General features: G+C 46.4%; 1 protein-coding gene and 1 long non-coding RNA gene across 7 annotated transcripts in view; one reads left to right on the forward strand and one right to left on the reverse strand.

Annotated features, from left to right (window-relative positions):
- The window catches only part of Tshz2 (teashirt zinc finger homeobox 2), a 416,873-nt gene that overhangs the window by 286,821 nt on the left and 110,218 nt on the right, over positions 1 to 19,834 (reverse strand). The gene's annotated exons all lie outside the window — the stretch shown is intronic.
- Positions 7,598 to 15,003, forward strand: LOC134475960 (uncharacterized). Of its 3 annotated transcripts, XR_010047309.1 has the most exons (4): positions 7,598 to 7,815; positions 9,905 to 10,007; positions 11,084 to 12,654; positions 13,579 to 15,003. It is a non-coding gene; the product is annotated as an uncharacterized LOC134475960 (long non-coding RNA). The 3 variants fall into 3 exon arrangements; XR_010047308.1 differs by having other exon boundaries at positions 9,905 to 12,654; XR_010047307.1 differs by lacking the exon at positions 7,598 to 7,815 and adding an exon at positions 9,360 to 9,635 and having other exon boundaries at positions 9,905 to 12,654.

A 19,834-nucleotide genomic window follows, 5' to 3' on the forward strand; every position in this document is an offset into this window, starting at 1 on the left:
ATTTGATTGTCAGTAATGAAGCCCACAGGAGAGTGATAAATGGTGCAGAGGAAAAGTATCTATTTCACTTACATGGCAAATTATGCAACTCAGAGCCTGAGAGCACTTGGCAAAATACAAATGTATTTGAATGGAATTCAAATTGTTGCTCTTTGCCTAAGACACAGGTAGCATCACCAGGGGTCCTGTCTTTGGATTTTTATAAGAGGTAAGAGTTTAAGTAATAGTAGCAGTATTACAAAATTACCTTTAAACACTGAAAACATTTTTACTTTGTTACAGGGTGTAATTTCCACTTTTTCCCTCTAATGGCTCATATACAGAAAATGATACACTAATGCAATTTTTCAAATTTAGTTACCTTTTTTGTGTTCTAAAATTACACCTTCTCGTCATTGCCCTGTTTGTCAGACTCCAAGATCCATTTATTTCCCCATTTTTACAGTTCCATAATTTATCTTCCTGTCACAGAACTTTCATAAACTTTTTTTTCCCCCAAAGATACAAAATAGTTGCAATAAACTCTGACAAAAATGCTTCCAGTTCAACTTTTGAAATCTTTCAATTATATTTTGAACGATTATCACACTTTTCTAGTTGCTAGGCTGTGAAATCTATGACATTTTACGAGGTTAGGGGGAAATTACTTGAAAAGAGACTCAGTTCAATCCGTTTGTTTTCTTCTGCCTCTCCACTCTGGAATCTGGATTTGTATTCAGGTTCCTTCCCTGTAGTGAATGGGAAGGAGGAGGGTTGAAATGGGGATTCTGTCTGTGAAGGACGGAAACATCACCGAGCCAAACCCCGATGATAAAGAAGGGCGAGGGACCAGGAACCCGTGTTTTGTGAGCTGCTGGTAGCCCAGGGAAGACGCTGCATGAACATATAGTGGTCTGAAACCAGGAGACCGCTAGGTACTCATATTGGAGCCCGTGGGCTACATCTTCCTTATCACGGAAAGACACTCGGTAAACACCCTTGACGACTAGAGGTTTACTTGGTGGGCTGCTCTGCGATGCTGAAAGTGAGAAATACACCTTAGGGAAGACCAGAGGCCCGCACCACTTGATGGAAATACCTAGCAAGCCACGAGTGTGACTTGATTTTGCTGGCAGCTGCTTTACGATTAGTTTAATGAAGCATTTTATTTAATACAATGTACCCCAAATGTTGCTGCTTGAATACACAATTACCAGAGCAAGTTGTTCGGTGGGACTGTTGCTGGGGTTGGAACGCAGGGCTGGCTCCGCATGCCAGGGGAGTGACGGTCCCGGCCCCAGCGGTGATTAATGAGACTGGTCACATTCTTTGTTTTCATGTACACCTTAAGAACCCAGGTGTATTTAACATGCCCGTGTATCTCAGTGGGGCAGGTGTCTGGTAGTGAAGGTGGCCCATGACTTCTAGAAGGTCAACATGGCCCCAGGCCACTGTTCCATCTGCATTTCTAGCTCCTGATCAAGCTCTCCCCTTACCACAGCACTGATCGGTCCTTCTTATTGCCGGGCTTCCCTGAGTTCTATCTCATAGAGCTGTACCTCTCCTCTACTTGCTGAAGTTCAGCCACAAATCCAATGAGTCTGTTTTGTCTCTTGTTACAGTGTTCATCTCTGGAAAGCAGTAGATGCTCAATAAACACATGGGAACCAATCAGCCAGTGAGTAATGAGGGATGTGTGTATTTTCTTTCGTGGGAACAGATACGTGTCTGAAGACACAATTGAGAGACAAGAGAATCTAGGGTGATCCCACCATGATCTCCATTTTGTGGCCCCTGGAGACTGTCTTCAGAGGCTGACAGAAGCCTTCTTACCCCAGAGGAGAAGAGACTTCACAAATGCTCAGCTCATGACTGACAGCTGTTAGGATACAAAAGCCTGGAGGAATGTTGCCCTGGGGTTTATACCCCTGAGCCCGTGGCTCAGATGAAGTTGATTTAACTGCAGTCCACTTTCTCAGCCCCTTCCCTGGGTCCATCCTGCCTTCTGCACTGTCTCAGGGTTATCTGGAGCCGACCCCCAGCCCCCAGTGACACACCAGCCTCTGTCCCAGGCTCTACTTCTGTTGGACCTAAGGTAAGACACCTCCCCCTCCCCGTCCTCTTCTTCTTCATATTTAATCTTTTCTCCTCTTTCTGAAAATTTAAATCCATTCATCTCTTAGAAAACCTCTCGCAAACACGTTTCCTCTCAAACCCTCACACTATCAGTCTGCTGCTCCTGATGAGCCGTGTCTCAGTACCCCAGGAGCCTTCAGAGGCTCTCGGCTTTTCAATCTGGATATTTATTCCATCCCAGGAACGCACCAGTAAATTCTCTGAGCGTGCCAATCAAACAGTTGTGATCCCCAGCGAAATTCATTACCGCACAATTCCACAACGCTCCGAGTGATAAAGGGGAAGATAATTCTGTCACTTCTCCATGTGGCGCGGCTGTCACATGACTGGAACACGGCTTCGTGAAAACTCATCCTTCTCATACTCGACATCTGGCTGCCATTTGTGCCATTTAGTCATGGAGAGACCGGCGGGTGGGGGCAATCGTGGAGAGGCACTGGGCTATGGCAAGAGAAACACGCTGACTGTGTCCACTGCAAGGCCAAAAGGCAAGACAAAGACCAACACGGATTCCCAGGGACGGGCTGGCTGGCTTTCTTTCTTTCTTTCTTTCTTTCTTTCTTTCTTTCTTTCTTTCTTTCTTTCTTTCTTTCCTATTCCCTCTCCCTTTCTCTTTTTCTCTCTTTTCTTCTTTTCTTTATTTTTTGTGTTACCAAGAATCGAGCGCAGAGCTTTGCTCTGTGATACCTCCCCAGCGCTTTTGATTTTTCTCTTGAGACAGGGTCTCATCAACTTGCCCACGCTGGATTCAAACTTGAGATCCCCTTTCTTAGTCTTCCACACAGCTGAGATTATAGGCGAATGCCACAGTGCCTGGGAGAATATCTATGCTTCTTGGCATGATTTGGATCTTTAAAAATCACGTATCAATTTACATTCCCGAATGACTGACCAGTTCCTTTGGTGAGGTCTCAGGACCTTTATACTTGTGCCTGCCTCTTCTGGGGAGCACTTTTCTCCTACCACTTGTATGGTTGGTTGCCACATTTCCCTGGGTTCTCAACGCAACCTATAATTGCTCTCTTACCCCAAGTTTGTTCTCCAAAACAGCCCTGCTTTGGATGGGTAGTAGCACACGTCACTGGCTGCTGAGCCAATGTCCTCATCTATTGCCAGAAAGGATGCTCCTTAGGCACAGGGACCTTCATCCAACTTCTTCCCTGCCAAGGCCACAGTGCCTGGGACTGTGCCTGACACCGTCGGGGCTCGGTAGTCCTTTGTTGGGTAGAGGAATGATTAGTTAACTCCAAGGTGTTCTCACTGGGGAAGACGCATCTCTTTCTGTCTCCTGTACACTGTGGTGGCGCTGGCCAGAGGCCTCAGCACTGAGGTTTCCATTATGTGCCTTGGGCTGCCTATTTATGTCCCCTCAAAGTTCAGCTGTTGTAACCTGGAACCCCACAGTACTATTAGGAGATGGGGCATTTGGGAAATAATTAGACAAAAAGAGAGGGGCACTTTGATAGCTCTTAGGTGCCTTTATAACAGTGTCATGAGACACTCCCTGCTCCCCCAGTGAATCAGGAACTGGGCCATCGCCAGAGCAGGACAATTGTGACACCTTGGTTTTAGAATTCCAGCTTCCAGAACTGGGAGAAATAAATGTCTGTTGTGCAAGCCAGGGCATCCGCATCACTCCTGTTACAGAAACTTGCCCAGACACGACCATGTACAGCGCTGCCATCGGCCTTTCCCTCTGCAGTCCGATGCCGTGCTGGCGCGGTCTGAGGGTCTGACCTGTGGCCTGGGCTGTGAATCTGCCGCTCCAGCCACAGCACATCAGGTCCAGGTTTTCAGCCAGAACTGGGACAACCTGCTGCTCCCTCGCTGGGCTGATGACGACATCAGAGCTGACTTTGTCCTCCTGCTCTGAGGCGGGGGAAGTGACAGTCAGGACAGCGGTGGCTGCAGAGCCAAGCCAGAGCTAGGAGGGGACGGGTGGCCAGAGGCACGGAGAGCCTGACAACTGTAATTCACCAGCACTAAGTTGCTCCCCATTGTTTCTTTCTCAAGATTCTTTAGACACCACTGCATGCATGTGTGTGTGTATACTCTTTTTCTTTCTTTCTTTCTTTCTTTCTTTCTTTCTTTCTTTCTTTCTTTCTTTCCTTTCCTTCTTTCTTTTTCTTTCTTTCTCTCTCTTTCTTCCTCCCTCTCTCTCTTTCTCACAATAGCCATATCATTTGTGCTTCACATTCATCCATTAGTTCATTCACCCAACAAACATTTGTTGACCCGCTCCACTGGGAGGTGTGTTGATGTGGGCTCTGGAGCGTGTGAGTCATGCGACAGGGCCTCACGTGTCCACCGAGAGCTACCTCCCGAGCCCTGCACTTGGTTTTCTCCTGCTGGAATGTGCTCTAGCGAAGCTGCCTCTGCTAGAGGACTTGCACAGTGACGGGATGCTTCTTGGAGCATCAGCCGCTCACGGCCTGCTTGCTCTAGGCTGACAGGGTGACACGCAGAGAAGTGATACAGGACAAAGGGAATGGCTTCCCCACTGACAGCGAGCAGATGGGCTCCCGTCAGATGATCACGCTGAGCAAAGTCAAATTGCAGCTGGGAAAGGTGACTGGAAAGAAAAGGGAGCCAGGTAGGTGGTGGAGGGGAGCGCATTGTGGGGAGACCGGCCCATTCTAGAGGGCGGAGCCATCCCTCTGGATGTGGCATCTGATTCGTGGTCACATGACTGAGAGGAGGCAAAGTGGGGGCAGCAAAGAATGAGAGGCCTTTACGCTACGGGAAGAAGCCTGCAAGCTGCTCCCCGGGGTCTATGGCTCAAGGGAAAGTGTTCACACTGTGTTCTCTGTGCTCAGCACCCTCTGTGTGGTCCAGGGGCCAGGAGACCAGTTCAGTTCAGGCAGCAGGCAGCTTATGCACCGCTCATGGAGGGAGGAGCCTCCCAGGCCCTTCTGCTGCAGTATGCAAAAAATAAATTTAAGAAGAAAGAAAGAAAGATAAAGACAAGCCGAGCATCCATCCAAATACTGAGGCAGCACCTGTCTCTCTCTCTCTATGTGCCTTTTATCTGTCATTAGTTCAAAATAATTTAAAAATAACTATGACACGAGTACTGTGATTTACTAATAGTAATAGTTTGATGTGTGTGGAAGCCTTAATTCTGATAAGGACCAATAAAGATCAGTATCATGATCTCCATCTTACAGATGCGACACCCAAGGCCCAGAAAGCCGGCACGGCTGGCCGGCCAAAGGAGGGGAAGAGGGTTACCTGGGGCCGGTCCCTCCATGAACCTGTCTTGCTGCAGCTAAGGGTTTGCTTGAGGATGACGATGTAGCCCACTGGATTCTGCTTGCTGGTCTGCTCACCCGCCCACACATCCACCCGTTCATTCCTTTATGGTTCTTCCGTACTTCTTGATTTTGTTTCCCTCTCAGGTCCTGCTTGTTTGACACCCTTCTCATGTGACCCACTCCTGCCCTCCATTCTGCTAAACTAACTGTCGCATGACCTCCTGCCCCCTTTCCACGCTCCTATCTCCTTACCTGTCTTCTTCAAGTTCTCTGCCATGCGTTATTTTATCTGTGATGCCATCAAACAGTGCCTAAAGTTAGAGTATATATTTAGGGCCTCTCTTTCTCCAAGTCCTGGTCATGAGAACAAAAGCATTGCCCATATCCGCTCTGCACAGCACGGGCCTGAAAGAACCATTTAACTATTTGCTGAACAAATAAATGAAAGCCAGCAGGCTAAGGTCAACAATAAAATGCATATGAATTGGCCCCTGCAAGGATACTTTTTCCTGAATAAACCGTTGAGAATGAATATTTCCCACATGTAAGGAAAAGAGCTCAGCGAGAACCAGCTCAAGCTTCTTCCTGCCTCTGAGATCCGCACTAAGAATAGCAGGACAAAACCCTGAAACACTGATGGCTCTTACTCAGTCCATCCAAGCATTGTTTCTGCTTCTGAATTAGCTGGAGGCAAATAAACACATACCCCAGGCATAAAATAATTTAAGCAGAAAGCCCAAATAATCACATCTTTCTTTTGCTGCCTTGTCTCTGGGGAATTGTTTTCGTGGACATGAGGTTTGTGTGTGAGCTCCAGGTAACACCACTGCCTGGGGAACAAGCATTTGGGGGAGATTCAGAATAGGGAAAAAGAGGTCACCACAACACAGCCGAAATTTCTGGCAGAGTGAAATATCCATGTTACTCCCAGATTTTCTAACTTACTGACACTTGTCTCGAATAAGTACAATTTGATCAGATAACAGTAGAAACATCAGTGTCCGCTGCTGTACTGTTTGAATGCCCACGGTGTGTTGAATAGTCCGTGACCACCAGCTTGTTTCTTTCTGACATACTTGTCGGGGGTACTAGCATTCCTTCTGTTTTATAGACGAGGTACTAGAGTTTAAGCGAGATTACCTGTGCCCAGCACTGAACAGCTAGAGAGGCTCCGGGCCAGGTACACATGCAGGTGTGACTGGCACCCAGGCCGGCTCCCGAGCACTCACCCGAGGTCATCTGTTCATTGACTGCCCCACGTATGGACCACATGGAACTAAATTTAGATCTACATATATAAGGTACCAGAAAAGTCAGTCTGGCTTGAAATGGGGCCAAGCAATGGTGATTAACTCAAAGAAATAGGTAGGGCACTTTGGTCTTGTATCACACGGTGGTGGGTGTCGGACAGCCAGTGTACAGAGGGAGCCAGATAATCCACTCACTCCCGGGTGCTTTAGTGGAATTTGGATACCATGGAGGAGCATCTTCTGCAAACACTAACACTTATTAACTTGGGGTGGGAGGAGAAATCTGGGCTATGGACAACAGAGACTGGAGATAGGAGAGGATTAACCCAGGCTGAAGAAATGCCAAGTTTGGTTGTTGTTCAAATACGTGCACAAAGTCAATCCTAGGGCACGTTTTCTTTTTCCGAGGTGTTATGGCATATTCTGAATACAGAGCAGGGATGTCTCTGCCTCTTAGCTATTCTGAGCCTCTCTTTAGGGCTTCTAATGTTGTATTTACCAAGAGGCTCTTATTATCTGAGTGTAGCAAATATATGCACAGCCCCATCGGACACAGCCAGCAAACAGCACAGACAGGCAGCAATCAGGTAAATTTCAGATGCATGAGCGGTTTATAAATAAACATCCAACAGGGCAAACAGAGATAAACGAACGATCAATAAGTGGATTTAATATGGTTAGATTCGTAAAACTATTCCAGAGAGATAAACAGCAAGAGGATAAAGGATAGAAAAGTATAGAAGGGGACAAATAAAAAAATTCTGGGCAGAAAGAGAAGTGGGGTGAGGAGAGGAATAAGAAAATTCCACCCAGGAGTTGCTGATAATGTCAGCAAACATCATTTTCCCTGCTTTCTCAGTATGTGTTGAGAGCGCTAATCTGTTGTAAGCTATATTCTCTACAGACAGATATAACACCCAGGAGGATGGGAAGACCACCTCTTTCTGTTTCCCTGACATCTGACTTCTTTTGCAGGCTCCTGCACCGGCAGGAAGAGGATCTGAAGGCTTGTCGAACACGCAATCTCACTGCAAGCAGAGGCTGAGGTGTTCGGCATTTGCATATCTCCCCGCAACACTTAAATGATAGGACTTGCAAAGTTTACCTGCCTCTTCCGCCCTCACCCTGTCCCTTTTCCAGGCTCACATACGAAGTTACAAAAAGTTCGGGATTTTGAGCGGAGACTATTGAACACGGTGAGTTATTTTCAAGCCTATTTCTGTTATGTCCGTAGATGGAGATTTGCATTAAAAGTGCATTCCCTGTTAGGGTGACCCCTAACCTGAATACGATTTGGAGGTCAACTGGAGTAAGGACACATAAAGCAGAACAGTGTGGAGGGGAAGGGACGTAGGTCCCTCTAGTCAAAACTAAAGTGTGGAAGGATTTAAAATCACAAAGCTGCAGGTGGGTCCTAATGTCAGAGGGCTCAGTGGTCACTGCCCCAAGGAAACTCTCAATTGCATGGATGAGGTTGTATTTTGGAGCATGAGGCACGAGCCTGGAGCCTGGACTTCTGTGTGGTCCTCTCCGCAGGGCCTTGTTGACCTTCTCTTCATCGCCCTGCCCTGGTTTGGGTGCCATGTTCTGCCTACAGTGGCACTGGATCTTGGAGGTGGAGGGTGGGGAGGGGGCTCCACCTCCTCCCATTGTCCTCAGATCCCGGGGGCCTGGTTATGGGGGTCAAGAAGGTCGAGAAGGGGCAGACAGAAGCCCTGTGACATCTAAGATGGGGCAAGGTGGTGGCAGCATCAAAGCGTGGTTACCGGGTTCCCATTGTCCAACCCTGACCCAGGGGAACGGTGCCTCCCAGTGCAGCAGTTACTCTGTTTAGGGGTCACTCAGCCACCAGAGATTGGGGTGTGAACTTCAGGGAAGGACAGACAGATTTCCCATGCTCCAGCCTGACCCATGAATTTTCAGTTTTCACTGAATCTTTCTTTTTTTTTTTTTTTAATTTTTTTTGTATTTTTCTTTTTTTTTTATCAGTACCAGGGATTGAACTCATGACCGCCTGCTTGCAAGGCAGGTGCTTATGCCGCTGAGCTAAATCCTCAGCCCCAGCACTGAATCTTTCAAGTGATGCAGTTGGTCTTCACTTAGGGAAATGAAGAATAAATATTCAGAGCTGTGTATGCCTTGCACTCTACCTTAAACCCGCTCCTGGGGCAGCCATCAGGACTGTGCACAAATGGGCCAGTACTTGGACCTCACTCTCCCTTGCAGTTAGGTGCGGCCACCTGACTTGTTTTCACCTTCCAGGAGGAAATTTAAGAGCTGATGTTTTCTGACCTGGCAGTCACCACATTTCAAAGGAAAGTAGCTTTATTAGTTTGGTCCCAGCATGAGAATGGCAGGTATCAGAGTCCCTTGCATGAGTAAGAAATAAGCAAGTTATTTTAAATCACGGAGTGTTGGGAGTTGTTAAACCAGAACTTAGCCTATCCTGATGCAAATGATCTCCATGTCAATCGTTTTCCCTGGCACACTTTCTAGCAAATAAAGATGCTTTACACACATACACTGACTGACTGAATGATCCTGGCCAAATCCAGCTGTCTTACGTAGAGATTTTATGTAGATAGGGATAGACACCGAGTGTATCTTTCCTCTAGACAATTCCTTTTACATCAAACCATCATCTCGATTTCTGGCTTTTCTGGCTGACTTCATACTTGACTCTTCCCTTATGTCCTGCATGGGCCCTGCTGTCCTCTTTCCCTTCCTCCTTCCCCGCATCCTCCTTTCTATAGAGAGCATTTTGAAAATCACACATAGACAAGCGGCTTCTGATACTGCAATCTGGATCCGCTTTCCTTCTGTTCTCCATGCCGTGTCTTCCCTTCAACCGTGCAGAGTGTTTGTATTTAGACCTCTACCGGCGTCTGACTGAACTTGACGAAAATGGCACCAAGCGTCCTCTTCCAGAACCATCAACATTTCCCCAAGTTTGTGCCTCCATCCGTGCGTCTGTGGCACCTCCAACACGCGCGCTCTGTCTGTGGCTTTATTTTGGGTTTGCATCTGTTTTACTTTCATGTTAATCTGTCTCTAGACTCGGTTCGGCAATGGTTGTTGGATTCACTGTGGGCTTGGTTGCCATGACTTTCTGCCCTATTTCAGTCCTCATTATCCTGGGTCCCATGCTCGGTGCAGGTTGACCCGCCTTCCTTGCATATAACGTCCCTTGTAAAATTGTTTATTATGTGATGAGATCCTTATTATAGACCAGTGATTCCCAGCAAGCATGTAGTAGTAATGTACAACATGTTGTTTTTCTTTCAGAATTCCAGATCCAAATTCTAAGATGCAACACTGAGTCCTGCGGGTCATACTATCAGGGTGAAGGAATTGCAGACCTGCACTGAGAACAGCCAGTGAGGACCAGGTGGGTCTGGAATTTATCAGAAACCAGCAGAAATTAGGTTATGGGCATGAGGGCCAGAAAGGCACAGGAAATACAAGTTTGGTTATCGTGACTTTGCAAAGTCATAACTTCTCTGGGAATAGCCCAACAGGAGTGCTGCGGGGGATCCAGGAGTTGTCAGAAATAGGTGAAGAAAGTTCTAAGGTCTTGGGGTGCCTGGGGAAGTGAGGGCTATGTTCAGGTCTGGATGGCCATGGCTATGCGGAAATACTGGCACAAGGATGCTCTGAGTTGCCAAGAGAAACAAGAAATAGAAATTTTGGGGGTAAAAATGGAAATGTAGAAACTATTTTTAAAAATACTGAGAGGCCCTAGCAGGCTGTTTTGTGGGTGAGGTCCTGCTTGTGTGTTGCTGTGATGAGATCTCTGGGTCTAATCATGAGATGCGACGACAGGCGATGAGAACCCAGGACAGACAAAGGTTCGGGGAGATGTGACACGTATGGGGTCACCTGAGCAAGAACAGAGCAAAAGGACTGTCACAGAGGAGAGGATGGGGCATTGCCCTGAGCCCTACAAAGTCAATCAAGAGAGCATTTTAGGACCATGAGCTTCTATTTCCGTCATAATCAGGAAAATAATAGCAATGATCACTGTATTCCCCACAAAAGAAAAATTTGTTTCATGGGGAGAAATGGTCATGAAATTCTATAGCAAAATAGAAAATAAAAGAAAAGGAGCACCAAAAAGCTATTTCTAATATTGCAGTACACCAGGGGGACCAAGGCACCGCACACATGGGGCAGTGAGTTCATCGGGGGTCAGCCAGCATGGGCCTCAGCAAGGGAGGCGGAGGTGAGGGCAGGTGTGGTGGGGAGAAGGACAGAGGGTGACGAGGGACAGAGGAAACCTAGGCGCAGAGGCCAGCAGACAGAAAGACAGACAGGCCTCCGAGGCAGGAGCCAGCCTTGGCAGTGGATCCCTCTGAGCTTCATTTCTGATTCATTTAATCTCCCCAAAAGTTACGAGAGAAAGTTACAATGTCTGAGTCCACTTTAAAGCCAAGACACAGAGCATGGACCTGCCTGCACTTCCAGGTGTTCACTGTTTAGATCTGAAAATGTTTGCACAGAGAAAAGTCAAGAGGGGACAGGGTCGTGTGGACAGGCAGCCACTCCGAGGTCCTGCGGTTGGAGAAAGATCCTTCCAGCATCCCGGAAAAACCGTAAGTGGCCGTGGGGTAGGGTGGCAGAAGAGGCAGCGTGTGTTCTTCAGAAACTTCAAGAGAGAAAGCGAAAGAAATGAATGACGCGGAATATTTGTGATCAGGGCTTGGGGAGGTGGAAGAGAGACACTCGGTCGTCTCTTAGCTTTTTGTTTTTAAATAAATCACACTGATGCGGGGTGGGGGTGGGCTGTTACTCCTGGGGATGTGATGCAGATTCCTGGTTGTGGGATAATTCAAATTAATCACGAGATAGGCCTTGGATACTGAGAGGAGATTAATCATCCAGAAATAAACAGAGGATGGATTATTTCATATCTTTGGGCTATGCTCAAGTATGCATCCGACCCCGCCAGAGTATCGGAGCCATACGGAATCTTCCTGGAGCACCTGGAGCCCGCCCAAAAGGCGCGTCCTGAAATCACAGTATCCACTCCGAGCCTCAGAAATGATGCTCAGAACTTGTCTGATGCCCGCTCTGCCCTTTGTTTGGAATGTAACACGTGCCTCCCTCCAGCTGGGATCGTGAAAACCTGGTCCTCCCCCTCGGGGTGGCTTATTTTTAAAAGTCGTGGAATGTGGAATATGAATACAACCTTTTCATTTAAAAAAGGAAATCCCTCCATGTGCAGAATTTACATTATTCAGAACATGACAGAAAGCACAGAGGAAAATAATTCTGCCTGACTCTCCTCCTAGAGACGGGGCATTTTCAAACTCAGGCGCATGCAACCTCTGCGTACACCGAAGCGCCTCTGTCCTTTTCTTTCTGTTGGTTTATTCTCCAAATGAGTGGAGAATCAAGTTGGGCTACATTTTAAAAATCAGATTCCCAGGCTCCACTGCCAGAATATTTCTAATTTAGTGAATCTCAGTTGAGGCCTGGAAACCTACATTTCAAGCAAGCTCCCTAAGTGGACCTTCGATACAGTTCTAAAAAGTGTTCCCCAAGTTCCGGTGAAGAAGAAATCTTATCCTGAACCGCGCAGGCAGGAGGTAAAGAGCCTGGTTTTGATATCAGCATTTGCTGAAACTGCTGTTTCCCTAAGTGAAGGAGTCACAGTCAGAAGGGAACTGCAGATTCTAAAAGAGACGCTTTGCTTATTAAATTAAAAGAATTCAGCCATTATTGCACAGGGCTCCTGACAGTGCTCAGTGACCACGCACACACATGGACGTGCCTGGTTATGACAACTGCTCACCCGGGTTTCCAGGTTGCTCATAGTTCAGAACCCTGGATCACCATCCCAGGGGCTGTCACACCGCGTGTCATGACTTTGGTTTGGAAAATAGAGTCAGGGAAGGATGCTCCAGGAGGAACTGAACTGGAGGTGCAGACTGAGTCTGCAGGGAAGGCAGGGACGCAGGCGACTGGACCCGCGTGCTGCGATAGGCGCTTTGCTGGTGAATCTCCGCCATGGTCCCTCGAGCTCCACTTTGCAGGTGAGGAAACCGAGCCGTGGGAGATGAAACGGCTTGCTCCTTTGGGGTCCCGTGAATTGTGTGTGGGGGAAGAGGAGCTGAACTCAATAAACTATGAAGTTCAAGTTCTCAGCCATTGTGGCAGCGCTAAAGGCTTCTGGGAAGGATGCTCGGGAGTGGGGTCGACAGGGACAATGGGCTGGGTAGATGGGGAAGGGGAAGGCAGGTGAAGATGGTGGATCTCAGGGTCTGTTTCAGGCACTAGGGACATCTCAGTCGACAGGCCCACAGAGAACAGCAACAGGAAAGGCACCAGGAAAGCGCTGCTCCTGCAGTGTTTTTGAAAGTGCGACACAGCTCATGGGATCATTGTCCACGGGTGCTGGATGGATGATCAAAGGTGACCCATGGGTATCTGGCAAAGACTGAGCTTCCCTAAAGGCATTGAGTTGTCTTTTAAGTCGCGACTCAGCAGGGGCTAACGCCTTTCCCCCTTGAGGATATTTGGAAATGTCTGGAAACCTTTCACACTTCACGCTGAGGATGGAGTTAGTATTGGCATCCAGAAGGGCAGAGACAGGCACACTGCTGAATCCCAGCACAGGGCAGCCCTACAACAAGGAATGATCTAGCCCCAAATGTCAGTAGTACTTCGGTAAAGGAGGTGGAGAACCCCACCTGAAAGGTTTTAGAGCACTGAAGAATGGTGAAGTGCAGACGGCCTTGTGTGTTTCATGAGGCCACCAAATGAGCTCCGGGTGTGGGGTCCTCGCCATGCAGCACACCCCCCGTGGGCTCCAGTTCATTAAGGCGCTCTTCCTGGAGTGACTCTCCTCTGAATATAGCAGCTTAGCATGCGGAAATCTTTAACCAAATGTGACTTTGTCCTTTGGCGTGAGGATATTATCATTCTGCTAGTGCCAATAATTAACCTCTGTTCAATAGGAACCCTTCTCCTGGAAAAACTACTCTACTGGGAGCCATGGAAGTCATCTTCTTCCCAAACACGCCCGGAAATGTTAACAGGACCAGGCAACTGTAATTGCTCTGACGCTTTGCATATTTATGTTGGAGAACTTCATCTGAACTGTTACTTTAAAAAAGAAAGATCAGTTCATCTTTGAAAAGGGGGTGATTAATCGCTGCCAGTCGGGCATTCCTTCATTCCTGGCTTCCTCTTAGTCTCCGTAATAAGTTCTTCACGAACACCAGTTTGCTATTAAAGAATGGTATTCATCATAAGCCAAGCAGAGAGGAGGCACAATACCCTATTTCAATCCACAGTGTCCTTTTTGTTCAACTTGGTCTCGATCTCTGTGTCATTAACATTTGAGGAAAAACACACAAAGATGTAGGTAAATATTAATCAGGAATGCACAGTCTCTTCCCCTACTCAATTACCCATTACTGGGCTCTCCAGGTGATAATGTCCTGTGAAAGGGTCTATTTGCTTAAAACTCAAGTGAGAAGCAGCTTAAGCAGTTTTAAAACAGTAGGGAAAGGCTCCCCGCTCCTCTGTCAGCATCCTTCCGGGTCAGCTGGTGTTGAGAGTGTGTGGGTGTGTTTGGCTCCTTCGCCTCCAGCCTGGCTGCCTTTTCATTCCATTAGAAGTTTTGCCAACATTTTCAGATGACCTGAGACACTCAGAGCACACATAACAATGGTCAACGCACCCAGCAGGCTGTGGATCAGGCACCTCTGTACCGAGCCATCGCTTTGAACTTGAAGTTCATTTTTTCTACTTTAGATCTCCTCAGACCATGGAAATTGCCATCAACCTTTCCACAATGGTAAGAGCAGGTCTAAGTCATGATCTCTCTCATTATCAGTGAAGTCATTCAAAGAGCATCAGATCAGCTGGGCTCTGATGTAAATAAACACATTTTTGGGTGAAGTCTATTTCTCTGCTCCTAAAACTGGTGTAAATTCAGAGGCTCATAATGACATTTTGTCCCAAGACTGTCAGCTCTTTATGTTAACCATGATATTAAAAATCCAGATGACAAGAGCTGGATTCATCATGGAAGTCAAGATCAGAGCCCCAAAAGGCCATCTCCTGAGAGCTGATAGCTGTATGTAAATGGCAAATGCACAGAGGCTATGTGGGCTGAAGGGGAGGGGTCTTCACCATGCATTGCCAGGAAGTCAGGTCAAACTGCTTCTGAGTCTCAAAGTATAGGCATCAGAGAGAGGAAGTGAGGCGGTTTCTAAGTCATTAGGTGTGCTGGTGATTTAAAGGAGTCTACAGTTACATCCCTTTTCCTACGAATTGCATGACATGTTTTTCCCCCGCATAAACAATTTTTTTTTTGGTCTCTGTATGATATTATGTCTTCCCTCAATAAAAGCAATCGGTGTGATATGTGTTAAGCACTTGGTGCTTTGTACTTTTGTAAAGAGGCCCTGGACTAGGACCGCCCCCTGAGCCCCACTAGGAGAGGTTTATTTCTGAGACACCCTGTTAGGACTTCGCCATCTGCTGAGCATTTGAGAAAAAGAGAAGTGGCACCATAAGGCACCTGGTTTTGCTCAGATATGGGCAAATCAAGCCACAAAAGAATTATGCTTTTCAATATCTTGGGAGGATAATTCTGCAGAGCCTCTGGATTCTGTGCCACACCTTTGTACTCTTACGGATCGGAAGCTGTGTCTTCTACACAATGGCTTTGAGCTTGTTTTTCACTAGTAAGAAACACACTTACATACAAAAAGGAAGAATTATTATAAAAATATTACTTCCTTTGCTACATGCGAGGTACTTGGCTATGTTTTAATCTGCTCTACTTTTTAAAGGGCTGGTCATAACTACCAAACAGACTTCACTAGTGGGTTGTAATCCACAATTGAAAAAATAACGCTGTGTTCAGAAATGCAAGATTTGTTCAGCATGTATTCTTCACCCCAGCATAAGGACTTTTTACATACCGATTAACAGTGGGGAGGAGGGTGCCAATTGTGGAGTATTTTTGTTAAAACAAGGTGCACACTTCACTAGCGTGCATCTGAAAAATAGGTTTTCAGCTGTGAAGTTGTGGACATCTTCCGAGTTTCACAGAAGTTGCTTTAAGTCTCAGTCAATTCAGTGTCACCTTTAGCCCTTCAAAGTTTTATTACAGGAATCTCCCTCCTTTCTTTCTTTTTTAAAAAAAGTTGATTCTAAGTCACACACAAAAAAAATGAAAAATAGAATTAACTATCTGAATGTTTCCAAGTGGACAGAGGCTTTGGCACTGAACAGACGTGATGACCCCTGCCACCCACGCACTTTCCAGGACAAGTCCTGGCCTGGAGCAGCTGAGCCTGGCGTGGACACTCTTCTTCAGCTAAAGCCCTTTATTATCTAACACAGGAAGTCAGTTCCCATCAAGCTGCAATGCTAGAGGGAAATTTCTCATTGCCTAGAAGGTTAGATTCTGGACCCTCGCCATAACACCATTAGGTATTGAATAGAATTTGGGAGAAAGTACATTCTTCTTGGAAATAAGCCCAAAGTTTTAGTTATTCATAACTGCAAAGAGAAACCCTGATAAGAATCATCCAACAACAAGAGCAACTATCGAATAAGCTTCCCAAGGAAGACATTCTAAAGCCAAAAGTAAAATAACTTCAAAATACTAATAAACATGCATATATCTGGTTGATACATTTGATTTAAACTTCTGTTTTCACATTAGATGAAATGTTTTGCTCGGACCCCATCACGGATATGATTTCTACAGGCGATTCAATGGGAAAATGATTTGAAAGTCCCCGTTGCCAAAACAAATTGATGATGAATTTTTCAGCTGACATCTTGTTTCAAAGTGTATTAGCAAAAGAAACCAGAGAAGAGGGAAGAAGATGATTTAATTGAAGATAAGGTTGAGGCTGTAGTTTGTACAAACTGTTCAAAAGTTTTAAAATCAAAAAGTTAGATTAAACAGATGCCTTCATGACAGTTTTTAAATCTCAAGAATACATATTTTTGAATATGCATTCCAGCACATTTTTCCTGGCTTCTACCAAGAAGAATGATAAGATATTAAAAGTCCTTATGATTATTGGCTCTTCCTGGGATTTGCAAGGCAATAAGAAAAAAATTGATGTAAGCGATAAGAAAACTCACCCCCTCCTTCTCTATTATTAATGCCCAAATATTATTAAATCAATAATTTTGGTGATGATCTGAACAGGTTATTAAATATCATGAATTATTAACCAAGAAGTTGATCGGAGCAACGAAAATAACTCAAGTTAATGGGAACTTTAGATTTCTAATGAAATAGCCAGTCACTGACAAAAGATCTCTGCTAGGATTTCTGGAACGTGAAAAAGCAGAGACCGCAGATGTCCTTAAGGAAGAGCACAACATTCCTTGCTGGATTACAGGAAATTAAAAAACCAGATATCCATGATCAAAATAACGAGAGATTAAGTAGACCGAATAGAAGGTGCCAGCACCTATAGAGGACTCACTGTCCCCCAGCCCCTCCACCGCCTCTTCCCTCTCAGTCACCAATTCTTTTAGTAAACCTCAGGGGGGAAAGTTGGGGCACAGCCACAGATTTGTCAGTGCTGGGTGTGCCTCTGGCGAGGGGAGCTGGGCATAGCGCAATTAGTCAGCGGCTCTTAGCCAGTAAAAGTATCTGTCCCGGTTACTTTGCCTTAAGCAGGGAGGATGTGGAAGAGTATTTTGTCCAGACGTTACCCAATAACAGGCGGTGGAATGGGATTTAATTTAGAAGGGACAAGGAGGCAGGAGGGGGGAATCGAGGTTGGGCCCCTCCCGAGCGGGCAGAAAGGTTTGATGGACTTTGACCCTTTTGTGAAATCGTAGTTACCATCCCAGGGACACCGACACAAACAAACCAACCGGCTGTCAGGCGCTGAAGGCAAACAGATGCCCCTCTTCTGTCTTTGCATACCTTCTCCCCTCAGGCTTTCTGCTAAAGCAACATCTTGCCAAAAAGCATTATCCCGTGTTAGAGTTTCCCAGTCCTAATGTGACCCTGTCATTAAGGAGTTTAACAACATGTATTTTTTTTTAAGCATTAAATGCAATAGGAATCCTGAATGGGAGAAAAGGAGCAGCCAACCAGGGATTTAGACCTCGGTAGGGCACACAGGTGGGTCAGAACCGAGATGGGACAAGGATGCAGGGAACAGGGGTGCAGAGGCACTGCTTCCTTTAGAAAGGAGCCTGTGTGGGTTCTGTCCCTGAGCACTGTTCCTTACGGCAGCTCCTGGGTATGGTGACATTTACAGGCTGCTAGCGGAGAGGTGACAATAAACGCATAAACAAAAATATGCATAGGATTTTGAGGTGGGAATAAAAGGAAACAAGAAATTGTCCTAGTGAGCTGTTGGAAGATAGCAGGTCTATTTCAGATATAAGAGAGTTTGGGGGCTTCTGGCAGGAGGTCAAGTCTAAGCTGGAGCTTGGAGAGATCGTGAGGCAAAAAGAATGAGAAGGTGAGGGTTTCCCATAAGCGCTGGATCACAGCAGCAGTCAGCTCCGATGATTAAACGGGGAGCTGGCCGAGCACGCCAAGCCTTTGTGAAGAACTCGCATTTGAAGGAAGCAGTTTATAAGATTCCCGGCTCGCCCTCACCCAGGGGATCTGAACACTCTCGGGTGCTCCTGTCCCCTTGCTGGTGCCTATTCCACAGGGATCGTCCTCCTGCCTCCCAGCCTGGGCTGGAAGAGAAGAGGGGTCACCTTCCATTCACCGCCAAAGCTGGATTTATATGTAGGACCACGTGATGGTGCTGGAGGTGGTCCAAGCACATAGGCAAAGACTCAGTGGCGGTGAAATCACACTAAGACAAACAGCAAGAAAACATGCTCCGGGAGAGAATTGTAACCATCCAAGGACACAGAAAACCACAGGCCTGGCCCCAGAACTGCATTCCTCATACATCTAACCATGTTCCTACGCTATACGATAAACCAAATAAATCAAGGGACTCTTGGGATGGATGGAGAAGCCAGCAATAAATCCCCTTAAACTTCCTTGTCAGTACCTTGCCTGGAAACTTCACTTCTTTCTGAAAATTGAAAAAAATGTTATGGGGTGCTGTAGAGACATAGCAGGCAGTGAGAAAGAAAGTCCCCTCTGAATTTCTACTTAATTGTTGAGCGGGTTAAAGAACTGGAGACAGTTCGGTTTTTGTGGAGACGCAGCACATGTTGGGTTCCAATGGGATTCTTTGCTCCACATTGAATGTTTTACAGTTTTCTGAGCTTAAAAACATGTAATGGCTCATTCTGGTCTTCTTTAGTTGTTGAATTACAAAATGCCAGCACAGGACACAAAGTAACCACTCAATAAACGTGAGTGAGTTGAATCATGAATGTAAAGGAAGGCTTAGAATCCTATACATTGGTTATATATGCTAACTATAATTTTCGAGTTGTCTTTATGTGTCTAATGCTTCGCATTGGTTACCTGACTGCCTAAGACATAGGGATTATCACCTTTATTTTATAGACAAATGAGCTGAGCACTATCCATGTCATTGTGGAGGCTGGGCAGCATTCAGCAGTCACCTAGTACATATTGAGCACTCACTCTGTGATGGGTACATGCTAATAATTAGGCATTAAGGTTTATGTGGCTCCAAAGCTCAAGCTCTTAGCTGGTTCTGAATGGACCATGTTAGCAGCCAGGTTTACCAGATGCTAAAACTGATCCTCAGGAACTCACGTCAGGCAAACACGGGAACAAGAAAGACCCTCACTGAATGCACAGCCTGAGCAGCACTGGGTTTTGCACGTCCATGTGTGTGTGTCCAAAACACCGTGACACTCATGGCTGGCCTGTTTTTCCCATTCACTCTAACGAGCATTTTCATTACAACACTCAGGCCAAGCTTTAGAGCAATGAGTTCCCGTCTGGGAGCCAGACACTAGGACACATTTTAAGTGACTACCTGGACATGCTGCATGGGTCCCCTGGGCCAGACGGGAACTGGAAATAAGCACGTGTGATCTGGGAGTCTCGAGACAGCATTACTGGAGCCAGAGGCGAAGGTTGAGGGAGGCGGGGAAGCGCTTTCCTCTGGTTGCGTCAGGAAACCAGACTTGCTCATCAGGGTTGTCTGGGTTCCTGTATCAGGCCTCCTTAGCACTCAAGCATTTTCCTAAACAGGTTGGGACGCGCCTCTTTGTTTTTCTGGGGAAAATCATGGCATCGGCTTTGGGGAATACAATAGAACAAGA

The sequence above is a fragment of the Cavia porcellus genome, unplaced genomic scaffold (assembly GCF_034190915.1).
Source record: "Cavia porcellus strain 051 isolate PalLab524CR breed Dunkin Hartley unplaced genomic scaffold, mCavPor4.1 scaffold_5, whole genome shotgun sequence".
NCBI classification, from domain to species: Eukaryota; Metazoa; Chordata; class Mammalia; order Rodentia; family Caviidae; genus Cavia; species Cavia porcellus.